At 40.6% G+C, this 13,639-nt stretch overlaps 1 long non-coding RNA gene across 4 annotated transcripts in view; it reads left to right on the top strand.

The window, feature by feature from the left end:
* LOC139621919 (uncharacterized) overlaps positions 1-2,155 on the top strand; it is a 43,904-nt gene extending 41,749 nt beyond the window's left edge. For all 4 annotated transcript variants that reach the window (XR_011691111.1, XR_011691110.1, XR_011691112.1 and 1 more), the window contains one exon: positions 248-2,155. This is a non-coding gene — a long non-coding RNA (uncharacterized lncRNA). The remainder of the gene's footprint in view (positions 1-247) is intronic.
* The last annotated feature ends 11,484 nt before the right edge of the window (positions 2,156-13,639 follow it).

Raw genomic sequence — 13,639 nt, 5'->3', positions numbered from 1 at the left:
TGCGCTGGTGTGTCCTGCAGAAACAGGCAGTCTGCTTAATAATGTGATACATTATTGATCCCTATAATTAAATTCTCTTGTCATTCACTCAAGGACACTTGTATACTATAGTGCAACTCACTGCTAACTAAATCCATATCCCTGAAGAGCAATCAGTCGATTTATAAAGCCTCATAGGATGTTGCAGAAGTTTCTTACAAATATTTACCCCAGCCTCTGTGTTCTCTCTCTTCTGTGTGAACTTAAGATGTACAAAGAGCTTCATGGATTGGAGGCAGGCTGAAGCTGCCCGCCTGTTAACGTCAAGGTCAGACAAGGAGAGAGGAGCAGATGTGAGAAAGCAGACATAATTCTAAAGTAGACAAAATAATAAATTTGCCTGAAAAAGCACTTTTCTTCACTGCCCTTGCCTGGACAAGGACAAACCCTCCCCTTCACCTGCTAGCAATGTATAAAAATCCATTGTGACACTGTATTTTGACAATAACAGTCCACTGACAACTCCATATTGTTAAATTATACCTACTGTTATTCCTTAAGAGCATCCTGGCTGCCGCTCTGACTTGATAAATGGACCCATAGGACAGCTAACCTAAGTGCATTTATGAGTGGCAGTAATCGAATATGGCTTAAAGGAAGTGATTCAATTACTTTTGTGTGTGACACGACGTGCCCTCTTCCTTTTTTCTCTCAGTCTAATGGTATGGTGCCTGTAAAGAATGCAGTCCCAATAGCTCCCTGTCATTGCACTTAAGGGGGCAGTGGGATCTATATTTGGGAACCACAGAGTGCCTTTCAATATTCTAAAGTGCCCTCAATCTTGTCTCTCCTTTAAAAGATGAGAAAATGCTAATTTCGTCTTTGTATTGATTGTAACATATTGGCACGTTCTCTGTGTTTATAATACCCTTATAACTACTACTCCTAAAATGAATCAGTCATTACTGGTGTGGCCCAAGGCGTTGAAAAGGATATCACTGAACTAGTTTTGATTTTACATTCAGCATCTTACACTACCTGTGTCACAAGGATGACCCATACTCCTAATAACTGACAATATCTAAAATAACTGCAGTATACTGCATTATAGCAATTTGTTTTCCAAAATGTCTAAAAATATGATGTAGCATGAATGAATAAAATGACAGTCCTGACATGGCTCATTGGTGAACATATATTACATATAAGGATATATTTAACATATCCTTGTTGAGCAATTTATATTTTATAGTAGTTGGTAAAATACTGCAATATATTTTAAATGTATTCTTGTACTAAGCAGATGCTTTTACTGGCAAACATAAGAAAGAAAGTTAGATTAGCGACTCAATACTGCTGTCACATCTGTATTTCTGTGAACTTATTTTAGCATAAAGTCTGGAGCAGCCAGCATGGCTCTGCCCAATGTTGAAAAATAACTGAATACCAGCACCTCTAATCTCTCATTTATTAACACTTTATTCATCATTAGTTTAATCCGTACAAAAGGAAAACATGTGACATTGAAAAATTATGGTTTTACAAGGGGTTATGCACTGGACTACTTCTTGGCTGGGAGCAGAGCCAAGCTGCTTCAACATCTTTATGCTAAGCTAAGCTAACAGGCTGCTGGCTGTAGCGTCACATTTAATGTACAGGCATATAAGTGGTATAATCTAACTCTTGGCAAGAATTACAAGCAGCAAAGAGTTTTTATTGTGCTGCATGCAGTGCAGGACGCAAAATACATGCACGGTGCTGGCCCCAGACAGCCTGCTGTTGAAGATAACAGACACCAGAGTACGACATGTTTGGAGCAGAGCCTAAGCAGAGAGCCTTATCACATCTAGATTCTGATGTTGTCATTACAGTCTGGTTTGTAACAAAGTCTCACAAATCTCCCTCCACAATCACAGCATCTCTGAGCTTTGTCAGAATGTTGCTTTCTGTTTCGAATCGACAACACGGACACAACGCACAACAACAAGCAGGTTGCTTCTTTCTTGTAAACTGGCCTGTTTCCCGGCAATTTCCACAGCATTCAGGGTCCATGTTGTTTTCAAGCAGGTGTTTTATCCCCACAACTCCTCCTCTTTTGGCCTCCAGTGACACACTCACTGAAACAAGTAACTGTTAAAAGTAGTTGGTACCCTTATGGTACACCATCCCCCCAATGCTGAGGAAAAAATAATGAGCCTAATTGACTTGGGGGTAATTTTCGAGCCATTTCCTTTTTAATGGGCAACGGTTTGATGCCATTTGTTTGGTAAATGACATGTGCCCTTAATGGTCTCCCTGTGAATGAGTCCTCCCCCTTTATCTCAAGTCCCAAGTGATCTTCAGATCCTGAGAGGGCTTAAGTTAAAAAAAAAAGTCTAATTTAAAGCTGGGCTGTATACCCAAGTGGGACGACAACAAATGTTACAGCAACTGCTAATTGCGTCCGAGGAGTTTGCTTCAGATCGGGTTTCAGTGAAAGCCAATTCAGAGTCAAGGTGGTCAACTCTGCCGCAGATGTTAGTTTTAATTGCAATTAATTGCCTCAGATCGATCCCCTAGCTGAGTTCCACATCACAAAGAAGAGATTTCTGCCACTGATGTTGTTGCACAGACGTTTTTGTGTTATTGTTTTGTGTGATATTTGGTACTAAGGTTTGAGGAGTGTGTATACATTGGTTGTGGGGGTTTTTCTCATCAGGGGCTTGGTTCCCAGGGATATTCACTCCCTGAGGCAGAGGAGTGACATTGGCCAGAGTGTGATTTGGTGGGAGAAACACAGCCCCTACATCATACAGTCGAACACATGGCCTTTCATACACACTCAAATCACACACACACACACACACACACACACACACACACACACACGCACACACACACACACACACACAGCCATCTGGGCAAGGCAAATGTCAATTACATCCAATTCACCTCATGTCACTCAGGAATTGAAGTCATGGTGTAGTATCACTAAAACAATGATGTGTGCTGTAATGACAAATGAGCAATAAATTTCTTTTCGGCTTACCAGTGTAAGATGAAAGACATAACCTCTAACACTAACAGAAAAACATGAAAATGTGATGATGACCGGCCCGCTTAGATGAATGGCCTCGCCTCTGTGCTTTGGTGGAGAAACTTTTTTCTGATGTATTGGCTCAATTATCGCAAAAATAATCCAGCTGTGAGAAACAAATATTTCACCAGGTTCATGATGTCTGAAGTATTTTGCGGAGGTGAATGTGCATTTCCGCGAGTTCTCTGGGAAATGTACATCTTAGATGAGCTAAAACTTTTGGAGTTGTTGAGACCTGCCGCCCCCACCTCTTGGGTAATTTGGTGACGCAATTGTTTCAGTGGAGCAGAAACAAACCTGTAAGCGGTGGGGGACTTGTGTGATGAATGTCGCTGAGGAGCAGTTTCCTTATAAATGGCCCTTGGAGTTTCCCACTGGAAAGTGATGTCATCTGGACTCCTCAGACTCATTTCTGTAATGGAGCAGGCCTATTTTTTAATGTGAATATTAGTCAATGAAAATAAATGAAATTTTTGAGTTTTGCTGTACCTTGAGTGTGTACATATTTCTTTTCTCAGTGGACCAAAATCAAGATAAAGCTAAAGTTTAGGACTCCATGCATTTTAATCATGAACTATTTGGCTTTTTATATGTAGAGTATATCACTTTTTTTAAATAGAGGTAATTTAGAGATATTTAAAGATATGCTATCTCTGAGTTGTTGCACTGTGTCTTTGTCTAAGGTATTTTTGGAGTATTGTTTTCCTTTAATAGACAGACAACAGGAAATGAGTGGAAAGAGGGATGGAGAACGTCATGCAGCAAAGATCCCAGGACGGACACAAACTGGGATGTTGCAGTTCCTGTATTGCAATGTGTCTCTACGCTTTGGGGAGCATGGAGATTTATTCATGACCTCAGAGACATATTTGTGGTAAATATTCTGAACACTAGGTCCACTTACCTCCAGGAGCTTTTGACTGTGTCCCAGACTCTGGGATACAGTTTAGATTGTGTGTAGAATAATTACCACATAAATACTGAGGTGCTGTGGTTCCAGTGTCCCATGTTGGTCATTGACTTTGTGCCAGTGTGGTCCTGGGCAAATTCATATTTCATCATGACGATGTTTTTAGAAAATAGAGTGACTCTGACTTAATTTTCCCCAAGAACTGGATTTTTTTCATTTCAATTACCAACTGCTGTTTTAACAAAAAACACTACACAACTCTCTCTGCATTACCCATGAATAGCTGTACTTTGTTTGTCCAGAGCATATTGCGTGTATAAAAGGAAAAATAAACAGTCATTGTGGAATGTCACAGACAAATCATATATTTGTATACAGATACATTTACTTAAGATACATATACATTAATTAAAAAAAAAAAAAGTCAATTTCTACTTGAAAAAACAATGTCTACTTGTGACCCTCAATGTTACCACGGGTTGCACGTGTCCACCAGACTTTGTATTGTTTGCCCAGAAATACCTAAAATGATCCAGGGATTCATAAAAAAGCAAAGAATGAATGAGTTTTCCAATTTTGTTAATCATTTGGTGGCCTCTTTAACATCCTGACCCCCCAGCTGGGAACCACTGCTTAAAACAATAAATACCAATCACAGGTCATTGTATAATATCTATAAAATCACCTTTTAATGAATATCAAGCAATATACTGTATTTATTTTTGCAATCACTTTTAGTTTCATACACACATTATATACCCACATGTGTTACTCAGTTTTGCACAAGGACACATGCTGACACCATCTTGATTCCTTAGTCCCAGCACAGATGTAACAAGACATATATCCTGTCATTATCACTCCAGACAATTTTTCCAGCAGTTTCAACATCACAGCCACGATCCTGCACCGACTTGCACTGCATCTCTTATGAAAATCACATCAACATCATTTCTACCTGACTGCTCATAGATCAGAGTCAGGGCACTTGCCTTATCGGCTGCTTTGTTACAATCCTACACATGAAGCGCGCTATGGACACTCTCCTTATCTCTTGTCCAGCGTGTGTGATCTTGTTTTGGAGCGTTCTTATCTGTGCCTCTGAAAACCACGCACACACTGCACAGATCTGCAATCTGCACACAGCTTGCGGGAATTTGTGGAGTTCAGGGTTTTTCTCTGAGGAGAAATTCAATTAAGTGCATAGACAGCACTGTGGAGGTTGACTTTACTCAAGTAATGCGTGTCCTCTTGAGAGCTTTCACGACAGTGGGATTGATAGTTTGTTTATTTCAATCTGGTTCACTGCAGTAACACACTTTAGCAGTATTATCGGCTTCACACAAATAAAATAGACATACACACAAGTACACAACATCTGTATCTGCCCATACATAAAAGCATGTGGATGACATTCTCTTGTATCGAGCTTCTGCCAATGGAGACGTTCAAATATAGAAAGCTTTAAATTGATGTTATCCATCAGGCATTGATTTGTGATGTGTGTGCACGATTTTCTAGGTTTGCCGTGGAAAAGCAGTTCTTCACTGCAGACTCCTGAATATCACAGTGTAAACGAGTTGTGTGTGGCAGCAGACCCTCATCTGCAGGCCCACAGTGCTGCCTCTGGCCTGAATCAGCCAAAGTCAAAGCGATAAGTCCCCTTCCTGTCTCCCAGTGTGTTTCTCGTGGCTGTATTTCACTCAGCAACGTAGATGACAGCGTCTTCTAATCAATCTGAGCTCCAAGCCGGAGTCCGTTTGAGTTGATGCCGAAATTGCAAAAAACAAACCATGTCACTTTTCTTTATGCTTTCCCTCAGTCTTTTTTTTCTTTTCTTACATGTGAAATCAGCAGGAGGTTTTCAGACATTCCAGAGGCTGGAAGAATGACAGCTCGCCTGGTGATTGTCTGGATCAGCGTTTTGAGCGGAGGAGAGAGAAAAACACAGCAGGCCAAAGAGCAGCAAGGGAGGAACCTTCAAAATGCAGATTTCCCATTAGATGGAGAGAAAAAGAGGGGGGGGGCTTGCTCGTTTTTGGAAATTCACAGTCACCATGCAGTATGAATCATACTCAAGATGCATTAAATGTACAGAAAGGTTAAAAGTTACTCCTCTGAGATAAAATAATAAAACCACTTCTCGGAAAAGGTGCTGCTATTTGTGAAGGCACTCTCTTGCGTGACAAAAAAAATGATATTATAAACAAGTAATATGGAACATGTCAGTCTGTGTAGAGGGCGTTGGAACAATAAAACCATCAATTTTAAACGCTTTTTCTCCTTCAATAGATTATCACTGGCCAACATATTTCACATGCTTGGAGAAATATAAAAGGATTTTCCTCATAGGCGAACTCGGCTGTCCAGAGCTCTCAAGTGGGGTCGGTTCAGATATTCATATTAATGCTTTTAGGGGTAACTTTTTTCTTGGAAAGAAAATGAGTAGTATAATAGTGTGAACACTCTGGATATGATTATGATTATGAATCCTGGCAGTAAGGTGCCTTGTTCTGGCCCCTGAATACTCACTGATTTCCAGTGGCTGATAAAATAAAAAAGAAAATAACTTTGCCACTGTTCATTAAAGACGCAGTTTGCTGCTTTGTGAGCTGAGCGCAGCCTCCATCAGTTGACGGTGCTGTATGGTTGCATGTTTATCAAGAACAGTCCAAATAGTTTACATTGTCCCTTATCGAAATATCACATGCACATTTTAGAAACGCTCTCATAAACTGTTCTGTGCCACTTGTGTTGCCTCACACATTGTTGTTCTTATCTTCCTGACACCATGCCCCTGGAACAAACAGACCATGGCACAATGAGAATTTGGAAAAAAAAAAAAAGAAAAAAAAAAAAGAATGGAAACAAATGTGATCTTTGCGTGCCCTTGAAAACCATTTGTGTGTGTGTATATGCATCCTAGGCTTTTCTGTGTGTGGTACTGCTGTTATTGAGCATATGTTACAGTGTCTGTGTGTGCCTGCGTGTGTACTGTACACCAGCCTCTCCCGCTGATGACAACATGACAGTTTACTTTTCCATTATTTTATCGTAAATACAGCTTCAAGCTTAGAGAGTGAAAACACAGGCAGGCACCTGGAAACTGAAGAGCTGGGAGGGGGTGGGGTGGGGCGGTTTGAAGCCTGAAAATGTTCTGCTCCGTCAACCAGCTTCATTCAGCTCCTCAGTCGATTGAGTGTTCTGCGTTGTTGGCAATCACCAGGCTACGGCAGCGATGATTAGGTTTCTGCTTGTTGCGCATTCTCAGCAACTCTGCGAGGTGGATTAAGATCTTAACAGTATGCACGCATCATAAAAGTTTTCCCTTAAACACCATTTTATTGTGCGTCCCATCTCCTCACAGGACGAGCTCATTTACTCTCAGCTTCAAACTCTTTTTCTGGGACTACGATGTGATAGCATGACTGGAACGCCTTCTTCTGTGCTTCAGGTGGCTCTCCTTCTGGTTAAACCATTAGTCTACAAATCTGGTGGAGCACAATACGTGCGGGGGGGACACAATGGTGCCGCCATATGCAGACAATAATGGAGTGAATTTATATAGCAGTTTCCCAGCCCCTCTAAGCTCTTAACATTGTAAAAGAGGGGGAACTCACACATGGAAAGCTTACCACAGAGCAGTTCAGGTGGCTTAAGGAGCTAGACATGCAGCATTGTTTGATCCTACAAAGACCAACGCTGACGTCTGGAAATAATAAGCCGTTTAAAGCTGTTTTAATGTTACAGTACAGGCCAATATTCTCCACTGGAGGAGGCCACTTCCTTTAAGATCAGTGACTTATTAGGGGGGAAAGTAGGAAATTGTAGTTTTGCTAAGTTCACAGGTCACACAGAAAGAGAAGTCTCATTCTTGTCTCCGTGAACCTAAAAATGAAAGGCAGTAAATTGACTTTTGTAACCTGCACTGGAGCAAAGGCTGCACTTTTTGAGGCGTTACCTATGCCTGACCTGACTGACCTGCCCAGCTGTAATCTGATGCGCCAGCATGCGGTTCAGCTCTCATCGCTTGTTAAGCAACCTGGCCAGATAGAAGATGCAACAACTCAGGCATTAAAGGCTGTCTTAAATAACAAGCTGAGCAAAGGAAAAATGGTTTGCATTCAGAACGTCCCAAGAGGTCAATCAGTCATAGGAGAAACTGAGGAACATTTGGAGATGGACCGTGTGTTTATTTTCCATTGATCTGTTTGAGTTTGGGAAGTGTTGTAATAAGTCACCAAAGCAAAGAAAGAAAACACCTGATGCTTCTTCTTCCATCCTCAAGTGGATCCAGCTACTTTTTTTTTTTATGATTTTGAATTTCTATGTCCATGTCTCTCCCCTGTTTCAAAACCAAGTAGCAGCAAGGGCAGTGGTCTGTCTGCCTGTCAGTGGGTCCTTAACTTTGGTCCAGACTGAAATATCTGTCATGATGGATTGCTACAAAACTTTGTACAAGCATTTATGGTCCCCAAAGGATGAAGCCTACAGACTTTGGTGATCGTCTAAGCTTTCCTTTAGCACCACCACAAGGTTGACATTTGTGGTTTTGACATTCAGTCATTTCCCTGATGATTTATAATTGCTTCTGTGAACCTGCGACTTTTCATCTGGTGCCATCATCAGGTCAAAATTCACTGTGGTTTATAACTAGATGCTCAGCTGTGCCAATAAGCAAATGTTAGCATGTTAACACACAAAACTAATATGCTGAACATGGTAAACATCATATGTCTTAACATTAGCATTTTAGCGTTGCCATTTTGAACATATTAGCATATTGAGATTACCATTAAGCTCAAAACACCTTTCAGAACCTTACAGAGCTGCTAGCATAGTTGTACACCTTAGTCTTGTAATCAAAAAAGTTGAAAACAAAATGTATGCCTCACACAAAGACAGAAATATTCTATCTGAGAACTTTAGTTTGTTCCTAAAATCCACAATAATTCCCAAAAAGCTGCTAAACAGAAGTAAAAGAAGTTGGAATAGAAACTGTTGTTTTGTAGTTTTATGCATGGGAAACAGAAAAAAAAAACTCTCAAGGGTTTTCCCTCAGTCATGACCCAGGCAAGCTAGCAATACTAAAGGCATTTTTCCAAAACCAGTGTGATGAGCACACACCCCTGCTTTCTTACAACTGCTCACCCAGTATGATCTTCTTTCTCAGGTACTCCCCTTACCCATAATCGGCCGTTTTTAGAAGCGGATAAATAGAAAACAGATGCCGGCCCACTCAAAGGAAGCATTTTAAAGGTTTACATGTAACTGTTTGTGACAAGCTGTGACCACGCGGCGGGCCAGCCCAGGGTAACTGTCCGCTTTTTTTGGGGAACGATAGGAGGCGTAGTCGATGACATTGTGTACATCTTCACCTGTGTCCAATATAAGGATGAAGTTTTTGATTAGAGCGTCCTGCTGCAAACAGGCCGTGACCAAACCCAGGCCGCTGAACAAAAGGAGTCAAGCTTAAAATGATTGGTTTTGCTGGAAGGAGGGATTTCTGAGGGTATAGTTAAAGTTATTAAAATTTACACAGAAGGTTTTAAAGTTTATTAAAGTCACTCCGTGGAGGCTGTTGTTTTTTCGATAGTGAAGTCATGTCCTTTTTGAGTGGGATATAGTGCGTGTGAATATGTGCGTAGTCAGAGAGACTGTGATGTCTACGTCTGAGTTTTTCTGTTTGTGTATGCAGCTATGTTTGTCACTGCAAATGTGTGTATTTTTGAGGTTTTATGTTTTTTTTTTTTTTTGTGGGGTGAGGAGGTCAGATTACAATTTGGGTGTTCTCCTCTGGCCACAGAGAGCAGTGCTATCATCAAACAGAGATACACATTGTTCTCATTTAGCTTTGCATGAGAGAGTAGAGGCTTGGCAGAAAACAGCAGAGGCCCCTTCTGTTGATACAAAAAGGTCATTTAATATAATTTAAGTGATGTTTAACTGGAAACATTTGACTCATTGGAGGATGTAAGTGATGAGTTGAACAATAAATATGACTTTTGACAAATTTGCACATATAGGATTATCTGCATATTAAATGGAGACATACAAATTAGTCCAGTTTCTCTTAGTCTTGATCTAATCCCACATACTTTTACATTTACTTTTCAGTATTTGTTGACCAGTGTTTGCCTCATGCATGCGTATGCCAGTTTTTTCATCTCCTAATCAGTGACAGCTGCCTTTTGTTGATTTTTACCAGATGTAATTCCAATTTCTCTTTTAGAAGATATGTTTCAAGAGAGACTGCCTTAATGAATTGACAACTGTCCAAAAATCACAGTAAAACAAGAAGTTGTCTGTACTTCTTTAAATTTTTTTCCTTTGTAACCTACATAAGAAACAACCAACTGTCTGATATGAATATTTATAGTTGGGCACAGTGGTGGCTTGAGGGCTCAGATGTGTACCAGGAATCCAGACAGTATTTCTTCCCACGTTTCCTGTTTTACTCTACAAGCTGCTACAGAATGTCCCAGTAAATACTTACAAAGGCTAACAGCTAAGAGCTAACTATGTTCATATTGCACATACTTAGATGGAAACAAACATAATAGAATTGAGACACAGCTATTTACTCTGTTATACTGGTTGTATGGAACAACTGCAACAGGACCATATATCGTTTCTGAAAATGTCATTTTCAATATAAATGTACAGTATATTGCGCACATTAAATGAGACTTAAATGGAAAAGTTTAAAGGGCCACTCTTGCAATTTAGTATTGCAGTTCTGTGAAGTCAGGAGAGTTGCAATTGGCAGATTTTTAAAAAAGACTGGTCAAAACTGGTGCAGCAGAGGCAGACAAGTCCAGAGTTAGTCACTCGTATGAGCCAAGCCCCAAAAATGTGGGATCCTAGAATCTCTGTAATCACATCAACTTTACATCCCCCCTGCTTAGTAAAGCTTTCACACTCGATGACACTATATGAAGTATGAATCTCAGTCTGTTCCCTCTTCGTTCTTGTTCTTTATCCATGTGTTGTTCTCAAGGATGTTGAAAACTGAAAAGGAAATTTGAAAAATTTTACATTTTAAACGTGCCCTTTAGAGTTTTAAGCCACTAGCACTACAGAGCAATGTTTTAACAAGTGGAACCCCATTTTGTTTGTTTCATGCTCATACATGCGCTATTCCGCTGATCAACAGTTGGTAACATGCACAGAAGAGTTTCAGTGCACAAAGGCAGTGAAGAAGAAGACTCCTTGCAAGTAAACTGGGATGTAGATTATATATATTTGGCAGGGCACCTTTAACTTTTGCTATGATTCGGATTCTTTCTCTCACCTTCTACTCCTTTACAAATAAGTTACATAATAATCCAAGGCTGTATCAGTGGTGTAGCCTCTTGTCCTCATCTCTGTAGAGCAACCCCTATCTACACTCTGAGCTGAAGCTAATCTACTCATTCACATATGCAGACACGCTTGGAGGCTGAGATTACGAACGAGCAGTGTAATCCTCCTGTGATTACAGTTCTGTGGGTGTAAATGTGAGAGAGTGGTTGGAGTGTTAAGTAACAGTGACAGTAGTTGTGTGGTCTGGAGACAGCTGGCACACAGTCGCTCCTCTGACTCACTGAAAAGGTTGCCCTCTTGGTGATGCTCCAAGTATTTATGCCACTACATTTAAAGGTTTAGTGCACTGAAATATATTTTACTATACTATTTCACTACTAGCACGATTCTTAACTGGATGTTATGCTGCACTTGGCTCGAACGATGGCTGAAAAACCTCCACAACAAAAAGATGAGAGTCAAGTTGAGTGTTTGCCAACATGCAGACTAGTGGTCCATTAAATTGGTTGCTGACAGTGGCAGCCACTACAGGGCCACTGAGTGTAATTGAGTGGAAAAGCTGTTTCATGCTGTAGTGTGTTTGTGTTGCACTGACAGGTGAGAACAGTGGGGGTTTGGCTCTCACTTGGGGCTTGACTCTGTTAACGGGCTTTTCGTGCCCCACTGCTACACCTGCTCCTGAAGTGGAAAACAACCACAAACAAGTGTTTGCAAAATACTGACTCATACACTGTTCTGTTTGTTGTGCAGCTGAACCTTTCACTACTGTTAAGGCACAATACATGTTGGAAACATATTCATCATGCCAGACTAAAAGGTATGTTATTTTTAAAGTTAGTTAATCATTTTTGGAAATACTATACCTTTATTTGGCTTCTTGCCTGAAGTTAGATGAGAAGACTGATACCACCCTCATGTATTTACAATAAATATGAAACTACAACCAGCAGAGTTTTATCTTATCATAGCATAAAGACAAGAATTTGGGGGAACAGCTAGGCTGTCTCTGTCCAAAGGTAACAAAATCCACCTAACCCCTGGTAAACTGTGGTAAAACCACAATGTGTTGTTTACGTTTTCTGTAGAGATTGTAAATGCAATATCACATGTTAAATAGTGAACGTCTAAGGTTTTTAGTTAGACAGATTTTTTACGCTTGAATTGAACCAGGCTACTTTCCAAAATGTCATACTATGATTTAGTTTATCTATAGTCTATCCAAAAGATACTTTGTTCCATGTAAAATCAATCACACAACCCACTGTAGTAAAATGAATCATTGTACCTGCTGCCCAGAAACAGATCTCTGCCTGTTGAGTGATGAGTCTTGCCCTGAGGGCTCACCTGTGAGGTGCTGATGGAGGTGAGCAGATTTTACACATCATTGAGAAAGAAATGTCAGTTTAATGCATCCAAACAAACTCCTACAGATCTGTTGATTTATGCATATCAAAAACATTCTAAACGAAAGGAATATTTAAACATTTTGGGAAACAAGTTTATTTATTTTCATGCTGAGAGTTAGATGAGACGATCAATACCACTGCTGTGTGATAAATATGAAGCTACCAGCAAGAGACGGTTAGCTTTGCCTAGTACAAAGGCTGGAAACAGGGGGGAAACAGCTAGCCTGGCTCAGATTAAACAAACAAGATGTAACAAAATGTATCCCACTCGAGCCAAAACCCAAACACAAGTAGTTGAATCTGCTGTTACAGGCCAGCGAAGCCGTCCAAGAGGAGGAACAGCAGGGTAGGTGGAGTGATGGCAGAGGGGAATTTGTTGAAAGGATGGGAAAGAGAGTGGAGACAGATCTTTGAGCTGATGAAACATGGAGGTTACAACCTCCAAACATCCCAGCCATGCTGAAACATTCAAATGTCTTCTGTCATCGAGTCTTTCTGTGCCACAGTAATATAAACATCACTGTGCCAGTAAATTTCTCTTTGAGTCTCACTGAACATATTCTAAGGAGTGCCCCAAAATTGTTTAGCATTCTTTGTTGAGCAACCGGCAGACAGCATTTGGCACTCCAGACCCACAAAAGCACAATCTGTCCTATCCCAGTACACCACAGAGAGGTCAGAGTGAGGGCACAGGGGGCCGAAAGACACAGGCTGCTTTCTCACTTATCATCTCTGCAATACACCCACCATTTTCCGTTATGGTGTGATTTAAAGCTATTGTGTGGGAATGAGCTTTTACTAGTTACAATAATGTCATTATATGATTTGTGGCTCAGAGTGAGTGCGTCGTAGTCGCTAAAGCTCCCGTTCCCGCGATGTGGAACTGTTGTGCTTGGATTCACAGGGGAGCTGTTTACTGTGGCACCACTCATTCTAGCCATTGTTTCTGCACTGTTAATGACA

The sequence above is a fragment of the Trachinotus anak genome, unplaced genomic scaffold, assembly GCF_046630095.1.
Source record: "Trachinotus anak isolate AG129_WGS33_773 ecotype Australia unplaced genomic scaffold, CSIRO_AGI_Tana_v1 ptg000005l, whole genome shotgun sequence".
In the NCBI taxonomy this organism is placed as follows: domain Eukaryota; kingdom Metazoa; phylum Chordata; class Actinopteri; order Carangiformes; family Carangidae; genus Trachinotus; species Trachinotus anak.
Note: the sequence above shows the minus strand (reverse complement) of the source record. Positions and strands in the feature narration are given on the sequence as shown.